Raw genomic sequence first — 14,157 nt, 5'->3', positions numbered from 1 at the left:
AGTAATAGGGACACATACGGCAGCAGCGGCTCAGTATTGGGGTATCAGGTGCAGTAATAGGGACACATACGGCAGGCGGCTCAGTATTGGGGTATCAGGGGAAGTAATAGGGACACATATGGCAGCAATGGCTCAGTATTGGGGTATCAGGGGCAGTAATAGGGACACATACGGCAGCAGCGGCTCAGTATTGGGGTATCAGGGGCAGTAATAGGGTCACATACGACAGCAGCGGCTCAGTATTGGGGTATCAGGTGCAGTAATAGGGACACATACGGCAGCAGCGGCTCAGTATTGGGGTATCAGGTGCAGTAATAGGGACACATATGGCAGCAGCGGTTCAGTATTGGGGTATCAGGTGCAGTAATAGGGACACATACGGCAGCAGCGGCTCAGTATTGGGGTATCAGGGGCAGTAATAGGGACACATACGGCAGCAGCGGCTCAGTATTGGGGTATCAGGAGCAGTAATAGGGACACATACGGCAGCAGTGGCTCAGTATTGGGGTATCAGGGGAAGTAATAGGGACACATACGGCAGCAGCGGCTCAGTATTGGGGTATCAGGTGCAGTAATAGGGACACATACGGCAGCAGCGGCTCAGTATTGGGGTATCAGGGGCAGTAATAGGGACACATACGGCAGCAGCGGCTCAGTATTGGGGTATCAGGAGCAGTAATAGGGACACATACGGCAGCAGCGGCTCAGTATTGGGGTATCAGGGGCAGTAATAGGGACACATACGGCAGCAGCGGCTCAGTATTGGGGTATCAGGTGCAGTAATAGGGACACATACGGCAGCAGCGGCTCAGTATTGGGGTATCAGGGGCAGTAATAGGGACACATACGGCAGCAGCGGCTCAGTATTGGGGTATCAGGAGCAGTAATAGGGACACATACGGCAGCAGCGGCTCAGTATTGGGGTATCAGGGGCAGTAATAGGGACACATACGGCAGCAGCGGCTCAGTATTGGGGTATCAGGTGCAGTAATAGGGACACATACGGCAGCAGTGGCTCAGTATTGGGGTATCAGGGGAAGTAATAGGGACACATACGGCAGCAGCGGCTCAGTATTGGGGTATCAGGTGCAGTAATAGGGACACATACGGCAGCAGCGGCTCAGTATTGGGGTATCAGGTGCAGTAATAGGGACACATACGGCAGCAGCGGCTCAGTATTGGGGTATCAGGGGCAGTAATAGGGACACATACGGCAGCAGCGGCTCAGTATTGGGGTATCAGGGGCAGTAATAGGGACACATACGGCAGCAGCGGCTCAGTATTGGGGTATCAGGGGCAGTAATAGGGTCACATACAACAGCAGCGGCTCAGTATTGGGGTATCAGGGGCAGTAATAGGGACACATACGGCAGCAGCGGCTCAGTATTGGGGTATCAGGTGCAGTAATAGTGACATATACGGTAGCAGCGGCTCAGTATTGGGGTATCAGGTGCAGTAATAGGGACACATATGGCAGCAGCGGCTCAGTATTGGGGTATCAGGGGCAGTAATAGGGGCACATATGGCAGCAGTGGCTCAGTATTGGGGTATCAGGTGCAGTAATAGGGTCACATACGACAGCAGCGGCTCAGTATTGGGGTATCAGGTGCAGTAATAGGGACACATACGGCAGCAGCGGCTCAGTATTGGGGTATCAGGGGCAGTAATAGGGACACATACGGCAGCAGCGGCTCAGTATTGGGGTATCAGGTGCAGTAATAGGGACACATACGGCAGCAGCGGCTCAGTATTGGGGTATCAGGTGCAGTAATAGGGACACATACGGCAGCAGCGGCTCAGTATTGGGGTATCAGGGGAAGTAATAGGGACACATATGGCAGCAGCGGCTCAGTATTGGGGTATCAGGTGCAGTAATAGGGACACATACGGCAGCAGTGGCTCAGTATTGGGATATCAGGTGCAGTAATAGGGACACATACGGCAGCAGCGGCTCAGTATTGGGGTATCAGGGGCAGTAATAGGGACACATACGGCAGCAGCGGCTCAGTATTGGGGTATCAGGTGCAGTAATAGGGACACATACGGCAGCAGCGGCTCAGTATTGGGGTATCAGGTGCAGTAATAGGGACACATACGGCAGCAGCGGCTCAGTATTGGGGTATCAGGTGCAGTAATAGGGACACATACGGCAGCAGCGGCTCAGTATTGGGGTATCAGGTGCAGTAATAGGGTCACATACGACAGCAGCGGCTCAGTATTGGGGTATCAGGTGCAGTAATATGGACACATACGGCAGCAGCGGCTCAGTATTGGGGTATCAGGTGCAGTAATAGGGACACATACGGCAGCAGCGGCTCAGTATTGGGGTATCAGGTGCAGTAATGGGGACACATACGGCAGCAGTGGCTCAGTGTTGGGGTATCAGGTGCAGTAATAGGGACACATACGGCAGCAGCAGCTCAGTATTGGGGTATCAGGTGCAGTAATAGGGTCACATACGACAGCAGCGGCTCAGTATTGGGGTATCAGGTGCAGTAATATGGACACATACGGCAGCAGCGGCTCAGTATTGGGGTATCAGGTGCAGTAATGGGGACACATACGGCAGCAGTGGCTCAGTATTGGGGTATCAGGTGCAGTAATAGGGACACATATGGCAGCAGCGGCTCAGTATTGGGGTATCAGGTGTAGTAATAGGGACACATACGGCAGCAGCAGCTCAGTATTGGGGTATCAGGGGCAGTAATAGGGACACATACGGCAGCAGTGGCTCAGTATTGGGGTATCAGGTGGAGTAATAGGGACACATACGGCAGCAGCGGCTCAGTATTGGGGTATCAGGTGGAGTAATAGGGACACATACGGCAGCAGCAGCTCAGTATTGGGGTATCAGGTGCAGTAATAGGGACACATATGGCAGCAGCGGCTCAGTATTGGGGTATCAGGTGGAGTAATAGGGACACATACGGCAGCAGCGGCTCAGTATTGGGGTATCAGGTGGAGTAATAGGGACACATACGGCAGCAGCAGCTCAGTATTGGGGTATCAGGTGCAGTAATAGGGACACATACGGCAGCAGAGGCTCAGTATTGGGGTATCAGGGGCAGTAATAGGGACACATATGGCAGCAGAGGCTCAGTATTGGGGTATCAGGGGCAGTAATAGGGACACATACGGCAGCAGCGGCTCAGTATTGGGGTATCAGGTGCAGTAATAGGGGCACATGGCAGCAGCGGCTCAGTATTGGGGTATCAGGTGCAGTAATAGGAACACATATGGCAGCAGAGGCTCAGTATTGGGGTATCAGGTGCAGTAATAGGAACACATATGGCAGCAGAGGCTCAGTATTGGGGTATCAGGTGCAGTAATAGGAACACATATGGCAGCAGAGGCTCAGTATTGGGGTATCAGGGGAAGTAATAGGGACACATATGGCAGCAGCGGCTCAGTATTGGGGTATCAGGGGAAGTAATAGGGACACATATGGCAGCAGCGGCTCAGTATTGGGGTATCAGATGCAGTAATAGGGACACATACGGCAGCAGCGGCTCAGTATTGGGGTATCAGGTGCAGTAATAGGGGCACATGGCAGCAGAGGCTCAGTATTGGGGTATCAGCAGGATGAGGAGTTTGTGCAGTTTGGGAATAGATGGTGATGGAGCTGGAATATGAGAAGTTAAATGTGTCTTTGTTGTATTCTCTGCAGACGAGTTGTACTGGAGAAGTTGTTATGTCGGTCTGGGCCAGATGGAAAAGACGGGAAAAATGAATGATTCCATCAGAAAGATCGTCAGCGGTAAGATATGATAAAAATAGGGGGGAACCCACGCAGGTTTTTTTTAAATTACCGTATTTATTTACAGCGCAGGAGCGGCAGATAAATACTCCCATCCGCCGCTCCTGCTGTCACTGTTATTAGCAGCAGCACGGGTAGGCTGATGGGAGTAATAGTCCCCTCAGCTGCCGCCTGCTGTCTCTTTTATTACTTAAAGGGCCACTGTCACCCCCCTCCAGCCGTTATAAACTAAAAGAGCCACCTTGTGCAGCAGTAATGCTGCATTCTAACAAGGTGGCTCTTTTAGTTTTTGGTTCAAGTATTCCCAAAATAAAGCGTTTTGAAAGTTAGCCAAAATACCTGTCGTTAGCCAGGGAGGCGGGTCCTCACTCCCCAGCTTGAACCGCTACTCTGCCGTCACTCCAATCTTCAGGGACTTTTGGCGCCACCCCCTCCGCGTTTTTTGCTCTTCAAAACCGGTGCCTGTGCTGTGTGTAAGCTCTGGCCGTGTGACGTCCCAGCCAGGCTTGCAGACTGCGCCTGTGCGGGCATTGCGGCCACCCACCTTGGGAATCCCAGCCCCGCAGTGTGTTATGCATTATGCACAGTGCGGGGCTAGGATTCCTGGGCATGCGCACTGCGTGTGTCAGCCTGTCACCCAGGTCCCCCGCCTTACAGCGTCTGTATACTGTATTCAGCTGATCGTGCCTCCTCATACAGTATACAGTACAGTATACAGTACACAGACGCTGTAAGGCGGGGGACCTGGGTGACAGGCTGACACACGCTGTGCGCATGCCCAGGAATCCTAGCCCCGCACTGTGCATAATGCATAACACACTGCGGGGCGCCGAAAGTCCCCAAGGTGGCTCTTTTAGTTTATAACGGCTGAAGGGGGGTGACAGTGGCCCTTTAAATGTAACTCTCATCATTCTCCCCTGCTCAGGCCGATTGCCAGCAGACCAGGGAAGAATGATGAGAGCCGTGTTCAGCACCCGACGCCGGGGAACAGTGCTTACTGTAACGCTTCTTCCCTGGCGCCGATGCGTGTCACATGGATGACATCCATGTGTTATGTGTATGCACGTGTGCGGGACGTTTTATGGGCCATGCTGACATTAAAAAATTGACAGGTCAGCGTGTTTTGCCCATGGGCACACGGTCCATGGAAACACACTGACAAGTGCGCATACCCATTTACTTGAATAGGCAAATAGCGCTCCATTCCTCCCGAGTCTCTCCGTAAGTAGCACTGTACAGCCACATATGGGGTATTGCCACATTCAGTAGAAATCATGGGACAAATATTGTTGCCATATTTACCCACTTCTTGTGCGAAAATGTAAAATCTTTGGCTATAACAAAATTTTGATGGTAAAAATGTAGTTATTTTGTCCTCACTGCCCAATGGTATAAAATTCTGTGACACACCCATGCTGTCTATATTTTCACTGCGCCCCTAGATGAAATCAATGAGAGGTGTAGCTCGTAAAATGGGGTCACTTATGGGGGGTTCTGCTGTTTTGGCACCTCGTGGGCTCAACCAGTGGGTCATGACACCTGCAAATACCATAACAGTAAAATCTGGTGCTCCTTCCCTTCCGAGCTCTGCCATGCGCCCAAACAGTGGTTTATCCCCACATATGGGGTATCAGGGTACTTGGGACAAACTGCACAATAACTTTTGGGGTCCAATTTCTTTTGTTACCCTTGGGAAAATAAAAAATTGGGGGCAAAAAGATCATTTTTGTTAAAAAAATATGATTTTTTTATTTTTATGGCCCTACGTTATAAACTTCTGTGAAGCACTTGGGGGTTCTAAGTGCTCACCACACATCTAGATAAGTTCCTTAGGGGGGTCTAGTTTCCAAAATGGTGTCACTTGTGAGGGTGTTCCACTGTTTACGCACATCAGGGGCAGTCGAAACGCAACATGACATCCAATCTTAATTCCAGCCAATTTTGCATTGAAAAAGTAAAACGGTGCTCCTTCCCTTCCGAGCTCTGCCATGCGCCCAAACAGTGGTTTACCCCCACATATGGGGTATCAGCGTACTCAGGACAAATTGCACAACAACTTTTGGGGTCCAATTCCTCCTGTTACCCTTGGTAAAATAAAAAATTTGGGGCAAAAAGATCACTTTTGTGGAAAAACTATGATTTTTTTATTTTTATGGCTCATCGTTATAAACTTCTGTGAAGCACTTGGGGGTTCAAAGTACTCACTACATATCTAGATAAGTTCCATGGGGGGTCTAGTTTCCAAAATGGTGTCACTTGTGGGGGGTTTCCACTGTTTAGGCACATCAGGGACTTTCCAAACGCGATATGTCATCCGATCTCAATTCCAGACAATTTTGCATTGAAACTTCAAACGGCGCTCCTTCCCTTCTGAGCTCTGCCATGCGCCCAAACAGTAGTTTACCTGCATATATTGGGTATCAGCATACTCGCAACAAATTGCACAACAAGTTTTAGGGTCCAATTTTCTGAATTACATTTTTTGTGAAATAAAGTTTAATGTTAATTTTTTTTTAAACATTCCAAAAATTCCTGTGAAGCACCTGAAGGGTTAATAAACATCTTGAATGTGGTTTTGAGCACCTTGAGGGATGAAGCTTTTTAGAATGGGGTCAATTTTGGGTATTTTCTATCATATAGACCCCTCAAAGTGACTTCAAATGTAATGTGGTCCTTAAAAAAATGGTGTTGTAAAAATGAGATATCACTGTTTAAATTTTAACACTTATAACTTCCTAACAAAAAAAAATGTTGGTTCCAAAATTGTGCTTATGTAAAGTAGACATGTGGGAAATGTTACTTATTAAGTATTTTGTGTGACATATCTCTGTGATTTAAGGACATGAAAATTCAGTTGGAAAATTGCAAGATTTTCGCAAAATATCCGTTTTTTTCACAAATAATCGCAAGTCCTATCAAATAAATTTTACCATTAACATGAAGTACAATATGTCACAAAAAACATTGTCAGAATCACCGGGATCCATTGAAGCGTTCCAGAGTTATTACCTCATGAAGGGACAGTGGTTAGAATTGGAAAAACTGGCTTGGTCATTAACGTGCAAACCACCCTCGGGGTAAAGGGGTTAATGTACACTCTGCACCCCATCTTGACTGAAAAAAAAAAAACAGAAATGTAGAAATGTTTGAAAATGTAATAAAAAAGAAAAATTGAAATATCACATGGTCATAAGTATTCAGACCCTTTGCTCAGACACTCATATTTAAGTCACATCTTGTCCATTTCCTTGTGATCCTCCTTGAGATGGTTCTACTCCTTCATTGGAGTTCAGCTGTGTTTAATTAAACTGATAGGACTTGATTTGGAAAGGCGCACACCTGTCCGTATAAGACCTCATAGCTCAAAGTGCATGTCAGACCAAATGAGAATCATGAGGTCAAGGGAACTGGCCAAGGAGCTCAGAGACAGAATTGTGGCAAGGTACAGATCTGGCCAAGGTTACAACAGAATTTCTGCAGTACTCAAGGTTCCTAAGAGCACAGTGGCCTCCTTAAATGGAAGAAGTTTGAGACCACCAGAAGTCTTCCTAGACCTGGCCGTCCAGCCAAACTGAGCAATCGTGGGAGAAGAGCCTTGGTGAGAGAGGTAAAGAAGAACCCCAAGATCACTGTGGCTGAGCTCCAGAGATGCAGTAGAAGATGGGAGAAAGTTCCACAAAGTCAACTATCACTGCAGCCCTCCACCAGTCGGGCCTTTATGGCAGAGTGGCCCGACGGAAGCCTCTCCTCAGTGCAAAACCTATGAAAGCCCGCATAGAGTTTGCTAAAAAAAACACATGAAGGATTCCCAGACAATGAGAAATAAGATTCTCTGGTCTGATGAGACGAAGATAGACCTTTTTGGTGATAATTCTAAGCGGTATGTGTGGAGAAAACCAGGCACTGCTCATCACCTGCCCAATACAATCCCAACAGTGAAACATGGTGGTGGCAGCATCATGCTATGGGGGTGTTTTTCACCTGCAGGGACAGGACGACTGGTTGTCATTGAAGGAAACATGAATGCAGCCAAGTACAGAGATATCCTGGATGAAACCCTCTTCCAGAGTGCTCTGGACCTCAGACGGCCGAAGGTTCACCATCCAACAAGACAATGAGCCTAAGAACACAGCTAAAATAACAAAGGAGTGGCTTCAGAACAACTCTGTGACCATTCCTGACTGGCCCTGCCAGAGCCCTGGCCCAAACCCAATTGAGCATTTCTGGAGAGACCTGAAAATGGCGTCCACCAACGGTCACCATCCAACCTGACGGAACTGGAGAGGATCTGCAAGGAAGAATGGCCGAGGATCCCCAAATCCAGGGGTGAAAAACTTGTTGCATCATTCCCAAGAAGACTCATGGCTGTACTAGCTCAAAAGGGGCTTCTACTCAATACTGAGCAAAGGCTCTGAATACTTATGACCATGTGAGATTTCAGTTTTTCTTTTTTAATTAATTTGCAAAAAGTTCTACAGTACATTCCTGATTTTTTTCAGTCAAGATGGAGTGCAGAGTGTACATTAATGAGAAAGAAAATGAACTTTTGTGAATTTATCAAATGGCTGCAATGAAACAGAGTGAAAAATTTAAAGGGGTATGAATACTTTCTGTACCCACTGTAATATATATATATATATATATATATATATATATATATATATATATATATATATATATATATATATATATATATATATATATATATATATATACACATATATATATTTATACAGTGCCTTGCAAAAGTATTCGGCCCCCTGGAACTTTTCAGCCTTTTCCCACATATCATGCTTCCAACATAAAGATACCAAAAGTAAATTTTTGGTGAAGAATCAACAAGTGGAACACAATTGTGAAGTTGATCGAAATTTATTGGTTATTTTAAATTTTTGTGGAAATTCCAAAACTGAAAAGTGGGGCATGCAATATTATTCGGCCCCTTTAACTTAATACTTTGTTGCTCCCCCTTGTGCTGCGATTACAGCTGCAGTCACTTGGGGTATGTCTCTATCAGTTTGTACATCGAGAGATTGAAATTCTTTCCTATTCTTCCTTGGCAAACAGCTCGAGCTCAGTAAGGTTTGATGGAGATCGTTTGTGAACAGCAGTTTGCAGCTCTTTCCACAGATTCTCGATTGGATTGAGGTCTGGACTTTGACTTGGCCATTCTAACACCTGGATACGTTTATTTGTGAACCATTCCATTGTAGATTTTGCTTTATGTTTGGAATCATTGTCTTGTTGGAAGACAAACCTGCGTCCCAGTCTCAGGTCTTTTGCAGACTCCAACAGGTTTTCTTCAAGAATGGCCCTGTATTTGGTTCCATCCATCTTCCCATCAATTTTAACCATCTTCCCTGTCCCTGCTGAAGAAAAGCAGGACCAAACCATGATGCTGCCACCACCATGTTTGACAGTGGGGATGGTGTGTTCAGGGTGATGAGCTGTGTTGCCTTTATGCCAAACATATCGTTTGGCATTGTTGCCAAAAAGTTCGATTTTGGTCTTATCTGACCAGAGCACCTTCATCCACATTTTTGGTGTGTCTCCCAGGTGGCTTGTTGCAAACTTTAAACAACACTTTTTAGGGATATCTTTGAGAAATGGCTTTCTTCTTGTCACTCTTCCATATAGCCCAGATTTGTGCAGTGTACGACTGATTGTTGTCCTATGGACAGACTGCCCCACCTCAGCTGTAGATCTCTGCAGTTCATCCAGAGTGATCATGGGCCTCTTGGCTGCATCTCTGATCAGTCTTCTCCTTGTTTGAGATGAAAATTTAGAGGGACGGCCGGGTCTTGGTAGATTTGCAGTGATATGATACTCCTTCCATTTCAATATGATCGCTTACACAGTGCTCCTTGGGATGTTTAAAGTTTTGGAAATCATTTTGTATCCAAATCCGGCTTTAAACGTCTCTACAACAGTATCACGGACCTGCCTGTTGTGTTCCTTGGTCTTCATGATGCTCTCTGTGCTTCACACAGAACCCTGAGACTATCACAGAGCAGGTGCATTAAAACGGAGACTTGATTGCACACCGGTATCATCATTAGGCATTTAGGACAACATTGGATCATTCAGAGATCCATAATGAACTTCTGGAGTGAGTTTGCTGCACTGAAAGTAAAGGGGACGAAAAATATTGCACGCCCCACTTTTCAGTTTTTGAATTTCAAAAAAATGTAAAATAACCAATAAATTTCGTTCAACTTCACAATTGTGTTCCACTTGTTGATTCTTCAACAAAAATTTACATTTGGTATCTTTATGTTTGAAGCATGATATGTGGAAACGGTTGAAAAGTTCCAGGGAGCCAAATACTTTCGCAAGGCACTGATATATATAGATGTTTGTTGAGGAGGCATTTGGAATGTTGATATAAAGACTGTTGCTTGGTAATTTGTCTGTGTACATATCCCCATTCTCTCCAATTTGGTTGTTCCATCCTTTTACTTCTCGGTGTTCCACTCTGTTGTTTGTGAGTGCATATATGTATGATTGGTATTTTCATTTATCCCTGTACGTCTTTCTTGCTAGTCTGGTTTGTGTATTATTATATACAACTACTCCCTACTTCCCTGGGTGGCACAGGGGAAAGATAATCGTTAATTCAGGAGCTCAGCAAGGTACGTGGCCCCGGCATCTTCCACATTAGAAATAATCTGGGTAGCAGGGATAACAAGAACACCCCTAGCTTTAGGGATAGGGCCCCAGGATATCAAACTACAGTCATGTGACACCCTAGCGAGGGTATCTGGCTATTTTCGCAAAGCCGCAAGTCCTTCTGATAAAGTCTAACAATACTCTCTGATCCTTTCTCACACTGGCTGATCGCCTGTCCCATCTGCCACACTACCCCAGACTGCACCCTGTATCATAGGTCAGTGCTGAGAGTAATGACCCGGCTCCCTCGCTACTCCGATTCACCGCCATAGATGTTCACTTTGGGATTGGAATCTCCACCGGGTCTTTGGTGCTTAGCCTGCAACGGGTGTCTATTGGGCCTGGAGAAACAAGGGCTGGGCTCTGAGCCTTGACTAGCATAGTCTGGTTCACAGACCTTGACTGGCACGGATCTGGACTTTAGATCTTGACCGGCAACGTCTGGTTCATGGACCTAAACCAACGTCATCTCATTCTTGCTCACAGGTACACAACAGCCCTCTGGATCAGCTCTCCGGGGTTTTGGTCTTGACGTCCTTCTCTGCGCACGTTCCGCTCGTCTCTGTGGTTGGCGCCAAATCTCTTCCCGCCTTGCCGCTCTGACCTTTTATATTGGGGAACTGTGCCATCAAGATCACCTAACCTGGTGCTTCGTCTAGATACTTCCTTCCCGAAGTTCTTCCCCTTCCTGTTTGTTCCACAGGGTTCTGATTGAGCAGTAGGTGGCAGTGTTCGGACACAAATGCTGCATAACACAGAGAGATCTCTTCTTTGGTGCACCCTCTTATAATGTCACAACAGCTTATTTCACAGAAACATTGGAGTGATGTCACAGCAACTTACCTCACATAATCATGGGTGTGTTATTAGAGCATCTTACCTCATAGAAACATGGGTGTGATATCTCAGCAGCTTACTTACAGAAACATGGTTGTGATGTCATAGCTGCTTACCTCAAAGAAACATGGCTGTGATGTCACAGCAGCTTACTTACAGAAACATGTATATGATGTCACAACCGCTTTCCTCACGGATACATGGGTGTGATGTCACAACAGCTTATCTCACAAACACATGTGTTAGCTTACAGCAGCTTTCCTCAGTGACATCACAGCAGTTTTTCTAAATGCAATACTCTTGTGATATTCAAACAGTTTACTCCGGGACAATCAAAAACAACTAGGGGCCCATGTGTAGGACCAGTATATGGGCTGCTTGATTGTCAGAAATTGTAGAGATTATTTTTGTAGATTGGTTGGAGGAGTATAAATGGCGGAATTATAGTGACAGTGCAGAAACGATGATCAAAAGCGAATGTGCTGACTGTGTGCGCCCCCTATGTGAGTACGCGTGAGCTTAGTGAATGTGTGTACACAGGGTGTTTGTGCTCACTTATGTAGTCTGTTTCCACATTGCCCGTCACTGCCCTGCAGGTGTCAGCAGAATACAGCTTCCATTTACAGATAAGGGTTGGCCTGGTTTGTGCAGCTAAACTGGTGCTACAAGGACAAGCAGCATTACTAAAAAGAGCTGTGAGACTGTGGCTTTCGCATTTTTTTTTTAATCAAAGTACCCTATATTATTTTCATTATTTTCATGCACTGTTGCTATTTATTTTATTCAATTATTATGTTTCTGTCTTTTTTTTAATCTGTTTAGTAGCAAGTGTGAACGTGCACTTACATGCTGCATGCACACCAGTTTATATCCCAGTTCATATCCTTAGGTAGGATTCGGAGTCACAGACAAGGCTTATTCGGAGACTGTTCACACAGGTGTGGCTACAGTACCGCTGGAGCAGCTTCAGGATTCGGGTACCACCTGAGCGGCTTCAGGGTTCAGGTACTGCCAGAGCTGCTTCTGGATTCCGGTACCGCCGGAGCGGCTTCAGAATTCAGGTACAGCCGGAAGGGCTTTGGAATTCAGGTACCGCCGGAGTGGCTTCGGAATTCAGGTACTGCCAGGGCTGCTTCAGGATACAGGTACCGCCGGAGTGGCTACAGAATTCAAGTACCGCCGGAGTGGCTTCGGAATTCAGGTACCGCCGGAGTGGCTTCGGAATTCAGGTACCGCCGGAGTGGCTTTGGAATTCAGGTACCGCCGGAGTGGCTTCGGAATTCAGGTACTGCCGGAGCTGCTTCAGGATATAGGTACCGCCGGAGTGGCTACAGAATTCAAGTACCGCCGGAGTGGCTTCAGGATTCAGGTACCGCCGGAGTGGCTTCGGAATTCAGGTACTGCCGGAGCTGCCTCAGGATTCAGGTAATAATAATAATAATAATAATAATTTTTATTTATATAGCGCCAACATATTCCGCAGCGCTTTACAACTTATAGAGGGGATTTGTACAGACAATAGACATTACAGCATAACAGAAATCACAGTTCAAAATAGATACCAGGAGGAATGAGGGCCCTGCTCGCAAGCTTACAAACTATGAGGAAAAGGGGAGACACGAGAGGTGGATGGTAACAATTGCTTTAGTTATTTGGACCAGCCATAGTGTAAGGCTCGGGTGTTCATGTAAAGCTGCATGAACCAGTTAACTGCCTAAGTATGTAGCAGTACAGACACAGAGTGCTATTAACTGCATAAAGTGTATGAGAACATGATGCGAGGAACCTGATAATGTGTTTTTTTTTTGTTTGTTTTTTTTTTAATAGGCCACACAGGGATAGTTAGGTTAATGCATTGAGGCGGTAGGCCAGTCTGAACAAATGCGTTTTTAGGGCACGCTTAAAACTGTGGGGATTGGGGATTAATCGTATTAACCTAGGTAATGCATTCCAAAGAATCGGCGCAGCACGTGTAAAGTCTTGGAGACGGGAATGGGAGGTTCTGATTATTGAGGATGCTAACCTGAGGTCATTAGCGGAGCGGAGGGCACGGGTAGGGTGGTAGACTGAGACCAGAGAGGAGATGTAGGGTGGTGCTGAGCCATGGAGTGCTTTGTGGATGAGGGTAGTAGTTTTGTACTGAATTCTGGAGTGGATGGGTAGCCAGTGTAAAGACTGGCACAAGGTAGAGGCATCGGTGTAACGGTTGGTGAGGAATATGATCCTGGAAGCAGCATTCAGGACAGATTGGAGCGGGGAGAGTTTGGTAAGAGAGAGGCCGATTAGTAGAGAGTTACAATAGTCCAGACGAGAATGAATAAGTGAGACAGTAAGAGTTTTTGCAGAGTCGAAAGTAAGAAAAGGGCGAATTCTAGAAATGTTTTTGAGATGCAGATAAGAAGAGCGAGCCAGTGATCGGATGTGGGGGGTGAATGAAAGCTCGGAATCAAGGATGACCCCAAGGCAACGGGCATGTTGCTTGGGAGTAATGATTGAACCGCACACGGAGATGGCAATGTCAGGCAAAGGTAGGTTAGTAGAGGGAGAGAACACGAGGAGTTCAGTTTTTGACAGGTTCAGTTTCAGATAGAGGGAGGACATTATGTTAGAGACAGCGGTAAGACAATCACTGGTGTTTTCTAAGAAGGTCGGAATGAAAGCAGGAGAAGAGGTGTATAATTGGGTGTCGTCAGCATAGAGATGGTACTGGAAACCAAATCTACTGATTGTTTGTCCAATAGGGGCAGTATACAAAGAGAAGAGGAGGGGGCCTAGGACTGATCCTTGAGGAACCTCAACAGTAAGGGGAAGGTGAGAGGAGGAGGAACCAGCAAAAGATACAGTGAAGGAGCGGACAGAGAGAAAGGAGGAGAACCAGGAGAGAACGGTGTCCT

General features: G+C 46.5%; 1 protein-coding gene across 1 annotated transcript in view; it reads right to left on the bottom strand.

Annotated features, from left to right (window-relative positions):
- The window catches only part of QTRT1 (queuine tRNA-ribosyltransferase catalytic subunit 1), a 53,010-nt gene extending 42,116 nt beyond the window's left edge, over positions 1 to 10,894 (bottom strand). The window contains exon 1 of the mRNA XM_077262006.1: positions 10,824 to 10,894. The gene's annotated coding sequence lies outside the window, so the exon portion shown is untranslated. The remainder of the gene's footprint in view (positions 1 to 10,823) is intronic.
- Positions 10,895 to 14,157: the final 3,263 nt, after the last annotated feature.

The sequence above is a fragment of the Ranitomeya variabilis genome, chromosome 5, assembly GCF_051348905.1.
Source record: "Ranitomeya variabilis isolate aRanVar5 chromosome 5, aRanVar5.hap1, whole genome shotgun sequence".
Classification (NCBI taxonomy): domain Eukaryota; kingdom Metazoa; phylum Chordata; class Amphibia; order Anura; family Dendrobatidae; genus Ranitomeya; species Ranitomeya variabilis.
This window is presented reverse-complemented; position numbering and strand designations above follow the sequence as displayed.